The sequence below is a fragment of the Fukomys damarensis genome, unplaced genomic scaffold (assembly GCF_012274545.1).
Source record: "Fukomys damarensis isolate Sample0158 unplaced genomic scaffold, DMR_v1.0_HiC HiC_scaffold_33, whole genome shotgun sequence".
Lineage (NCBI taxonomy): Eukaryota > Metazoa > Chordata > Mammalia > Rodentia > Bathyergidae > Fukomys > Fukomys damarensis.
Genome location: NW_022900945.1, coordinates 50,507,487 through 50,512,813, shown reverse-complemented (window position 1 = coordinate 50,512,813; position 5,327 = coordinate 50,507,487). Strand labels below are relative to the sequence as shown.

Here is a 5,327-nt window from a genome sequence, read left to right as displayed (position 1 = left end):
ATGGACACGCCCACAGCAGCCCCGCCCCGGTTCGTCACCTGGCCAGGGGTGACGCCCACTCTCCACCTTAAAGCGGCAGAGCCCACTTTCTCAACTAAAAGAACCTCCCAGAGGGCCGGCCAGGTGGGAGGCGCGACCCGGCAGGGTCTCCTCTACCTTCACCCTCCTCCCCGAGCACACGCACCCGGACTCCCCACCGCCTTCCGCGGCCCGGGAGCCACCGAAGGGGGCTAGGACAAGCGCGGAGGGGGAAGGGCATCGTGGAATTTGGCCATCTTTGACGGAAACCAATGGGGGGCTGCTGAAAGAACCGGTCTTTCCCTCACTCTTCCCCGGTCACTTCGGTCCCGGCCTAGTCCTCAGTCTGCAAAGCCACCTCCTCACACCTCTTGGGTGCAAGTCCACCCTACCCCTTCCCGGTCCCTTTCCTTCACCTCTCGCCGTCTGCACTGCCACTCCCCGCTCGCAGGCCCCCTCGGGTGCACCCTCCTCCGCCGGCTCCACAGCCCATTCTGCCGGGGTCCTGCGCGCTCGGCGGCTGACGCGGGGTCCCGATCCCCGTCCCGGTCCGGCCCGGCCCCGCCCCGCCCAGGCGTCGCTACCTGGAGCCCACGGAGGGGACCTCCTCCCATCGCTCCACAACCGCAGTGTCGCTCCCCTAATTTTCCGAAAGACCTTCCTTAGCCCCCGGACGACTCGGAGCCCCTGGATCCCAACGCGGTCCCGAGGATGAGAGGGCAGCCCGGCAGACTGCACTTTTTCTCAGAAGGAAAAGTGACGGCATCACGGTTAGCGCGTGTCGCTGAATGGAAGCTCAGACTCGGGCTACTCCTGCTTCATTCGTGTGGCCCTTGCTGCTGCCATGACCGTTACCACACACCTGTCTGCTCTGCAGCCCTTCCCAAACACACTGTTGTAGGTCTCTGCATCTGTGCTTTGTAGAGTCTTGTGAGATTGCTCTGCAATTCTGTGCACTTAACTCAGTTAAGTGAAGTCTGCCAATGTTAAAATGTACTTCAGACTTTCCCCAAAGATAGATGAAGGCAGCACGGCCTAGAGATCTGGATAAATTTCCCTCCACTCTAGCTTCTATTGCCCATGGTTTTAACCAGGATATCTATTTTGTGTCAGTTTCCCTATCTATAAAATAGGAAACCTTCCTTGGGGCACCCCCTTTTAAGGAATGCTGCTGTTGTAAAGGATTGTACAAGAGAACTCTAAATGATAAAGCTGATTCACTGCTTTCCAAACCACTTAAAACTCTTAACTGGCTCTGTAAGTTTCTATATCCAGCCTCCTCTGCTTAGATCCTATGAAAAACTGTAGCAAGATGTTTTCTGTCTCCTGTTGTGACTGAGGCTATGAATAAAGAAAAAAGCAGCAGAGGGTATAAACCATATAAACCTATGAGCAATTGGAAGGATTCTAGGAAATGATTAAAATGCTTTTTAAAAAAATCAAATCTTAATTATAGAATATTTGATGTCACATAGCTAAGAATCTCTGTAAAAGGTGGTGGAGCCAGGGTTAGGTATGGACATAAGAAAAGATAACCAAGCCAGGATTGGTTAGGGTCACCAACTTAGATGGAAAAGGCTCACAAACTGTATAGGTAGATTGTATCTAGAATAGAAAACTACTGCCTAAATAAGACCTGGGATAGGGTATTCCAAACCAGATCACTCTGCTCAGTAAGCTCAAAAACAGAACTCATTATAACATATTGTGTATTAAAAAAACAATTTTTTGCTGGCACTGAGCTCTCTTGCAACCATATGTGTTAAAGTTCAAAAGTACTGTATTTAATGAATCAGAAAAAATGCAAATGAATAATAAATACACAACACTAGAGTAAGAACAATAATACCAAGAATTAAAGCATGCTAAAACTCATGAAATCTGAGTTAGGGTCTCTATAGTAATATTACTTTAGCTACATTACAAAGGGACACAAATATGTTTTAAAATATTCATTCCAGTAAACAGTTCATTTTACTAGAATGTTTGTTCTCTGAGTTTTCTAACTTCCATCCATTTCAATCTCACTTGAGAAGGAATTCTATTTCATTGTACAAGGATCTAACACACTATATATACATAAACACTAATGGATAATAGTGAAATCACTTTAAAAAGCATCCTATAAAAAGCTTCAAAATGTTTCTTCTACTGTAGACATTCTAAGATAAATCTCACCACTTTTTTTTTTTAAGCCAAATGGGAAAATTGTTTTTTCAAAAAGAAAGGCTTTTGACACTAAGGAAGCCTGGTTTTGATTTCTTACTGAAATTTGCTCCTCATAAGGTTGATGATGCTTACTGTATTGTAAACAAGGGTGGTAGAAGTTTGGTGTGTTAGTTCTTCAGCTAATCATAGCACTTGTGTTGTTTAAGTCTCCCCCCCCTCCTCCTTTTTCTTCTTCCTCTTCCTCTGGACCTTACACTTACTTGCAAGGCAGGGGCTCCACTGAACTACATCCCTGGCTCCATTCTTCTCTTACATGTTCACTTTCCAGTTGAAGGAACAAGTGCTTTTGTTTTTCAGCTCTTGATAAACACACCTAAATATTATAATTATATAATCTCTGATGAGAATTCTGACATTGAAATGTAATGATTTTGCCAAGATTATGTGCCTTTCTAGGGACTAGAATTTGAGTCCAAGACTCCATAACACTGCTGTAACTTCCAACGGTTGATCCTTCCTGACAGTGTTTATTATAGTAGGAGAGAACATTAAGTTCTACCTTAATAATAATGAAGTTAAGACTAAGAGAGTTTGAGCCCACTCAGCCAGCTGGTGTCAGGGTTACAAGAGGCCCTAACAAATTCTTGCCGTGGTCAAAGCCCTCAGCATGTCCATGGGTTCCTGCTGTTTGTACTATTTATTACTAATTCATCTATTTGCCTTGTTGTCTAAACCAAAGCTGGTGAATTTCAACACCAAAGGAGCTATAATAACTGAAAATGAAGGGTTACAATAGAATGGCATCTCTTGACTCTCATAGTGCTGTGATAATGGTAGTCGGAAATGATTTCTTCTTTAGGTTGCCCATGATGGAGAAACAAATCTCCCTATCCTGGCTTTCACTCATCCATTGAAGTCTGAGAGGGAATCCCAGAGCTTCAGCCCTGCCTCAAAAATGTAAAACTAATTATCTTTTTTGTAAAGTAAAATCCAATGTTCCCACCTCCTCCCCTGCTGCAGCTTCACCTGGAGCCACTGGCACTCTGATGCCAGAGTGGGTATTGTTCCGTGTTACCGCATAAGTGCTTTGCACAATCTGGGAATGAGAAGCACAATGTTTGTGAGGCGCTGATGAATCTGTGAGATAACCTTGAGAAGGCACCGCCAATGCGTTATTTTCAGGTTCAAACCTGTATGGCTGTGCCTCTTAGTCTCATCATTCTGCATTCTAAAATTCCAGCTCTGTGACTCTCATCCCGCCATTTTTCTTAAGTTCTAAATGACTTTTTTCAATCTAACCATAGTCTATCATGGCTTCATAGGAGACAACATGCATGTTCTGTGTCTAACTGTTTCTTCCCAGATCACTGATCTTCCTATCAGTTCTTCACATTTGTGCTAATGGGCCCCTTTCTCTCCTCAATTTCCACTGATTTCTAACATCATTTCTCATTCTTAGTTGCTTTCCCTACAATCCTTCTGGGTATGTGTTCCTATTACTTTGTTTGATTTTCTTCTAGACATTTACTTGGGAATTTTGTCCTTCAAATACAATCATTTTCTTTTTCCTGAGTTCTGCCTTTGCTGCTGGATTCTTTCCATTTCACACAATCAGCTTCTTCCCAGTTGCTCTGGGATTGCTACCCAACCATTTCAGCCTCCGTGGTTTGCATCCAGGCTGTTCTCACTAGCCCCCTTGGAATCCCTGCCCACCCACCATTCCAGCAGTGGAAATGCCTAACGCTGTCTTGGACCCAGCGTTTTCCCTTTACACTCTTGGGCTGACGTGAAACCAAGAAAATGGATCCCAACCATAATTCAAGTTTGATGTCAAACTGAGCTTCATTACTAACATTTCCAACAGAAGCTATCCCATATTTTATCCACACTTCTCCTGTATTGCAAGATTAACCTTGTCATCTCATCCCACCTTGGAAGGGCTTTACTCAGTTTTCTCCCTTCCACTGGCTTCTTACCCTTGGCTTTAGTACCTTCAGTAAAATTCTTTTTACACCCCAACATCCTTTTCTCCCTTTTTTACTCCAAATTTATCCAAATGTTAACCCATGTTCTCTTCCCCCATAGTTCTATTTCTTCCTCTGAAAATAACCCAGCCACTCTGCCAAAATGCTCCTTTCACTATGGCCAAGCCTAAGTGTTAAATCCATTTAATGAAGTTTCCCCCATTTTATCCTTCAGTTTGAATTCCAAGATGGTGCTTCTCATTCCCAGGTTGTGCAAAGCACTTAGGCGGTAACACAGAACAATACCCACTCTGGCATCAGAGTGCCAATGGCTCCAGGTTTTGTCTTCTTCATTGATTTAACCTCTTCCTTTTGTCTCCTGATTGTCGATGTTCCTTAAAGATCTTCACTCTTTGGTCTTCCTCACTCTCCTACTTATCCTAGGATCTTTCACTCTCCTCACTTTGTAGAGAACTAATATATCTACACGTCCAGCTCAGGCCTCACTTGAATCTGGCCCCGCATTTCTATCTACTCGGCTTGCGCATCTAGAGGGATCCTGTATGTCAAAAACAAATTGACTGTCTTCCAACATTAAGGTTCTTCTTTGAATTCCTTATGTCTTTCCCTTAGGCTCAAAACTATGGGGGTAATCTTGACTCCAGATCTCCTGTGTATGTATCTCCTCAGTGTTCACAAATTCTTCCTTAAAGCAATTTATTTGTTTTGTCTTTTTCCTCCAGGTTAGGACTGTTTTGACAAACTCTGCCTTAATCTTCTCCCTTCAGTAAGTCAAATCTACATATTCTTTCCAGACTACTCATCTTAAAAGACCCATTTATGTAATACACAGTTTGTTCGATGTCTATGCCTCTCTAATTAATTCCTGTGTAATTCTTCTTCAAGGCTCTTCTATCCAAGGCTCCTAACAAGATGGATAACAGAAATAATATTGGCTTTGTAGTTATATAGATGTGAGTTTAATTTTGGACTTTTCTGTAGTACTGGGCAATGAACCCAGGGCTTCCACATTGAGGTACACCCCAACCCTTTACAATTTTGAGACAGGGTCTTTCTAAGTCACTACGTTGCCCAGCTTGGTCTTGAACTTGTGATATTCCTGCCCCTCTACATTTTATTATCCAAGTAATTTCAGGCAAAAAAAAAAAAAAAAAA

The 5,327-nt window shown here is 43.4% G+C and overlaps 1 protein-coding gene across 3 annotated transcripts in view; it reads right to left on the bottom strand.

Annotated features, from left to right (window-relative positions):
* The window catches only part of Bcl9 (BCL9 transcription coactivator), an 80,605-nt gene that overhangs the window by 25,322 nt on the left and 49,956 nt on the right, over positions 1–5,327 (bottom strand). The window contains exon 1 of one of the 3 annotated variants that reach the window (XM_033758311.1): positions 603–792. The exons of the other annotated variants lie outside the window; for them this stretch is intronic. The gene's annotated coding sequence lies outside the window, so the exon portion shown is untranslated. Of the gene's footprint in view, positions 1–602; positions 793–5,327 lie in introns of those variants that run through there. 3 annotated transcript variants of the gene reach the window in all.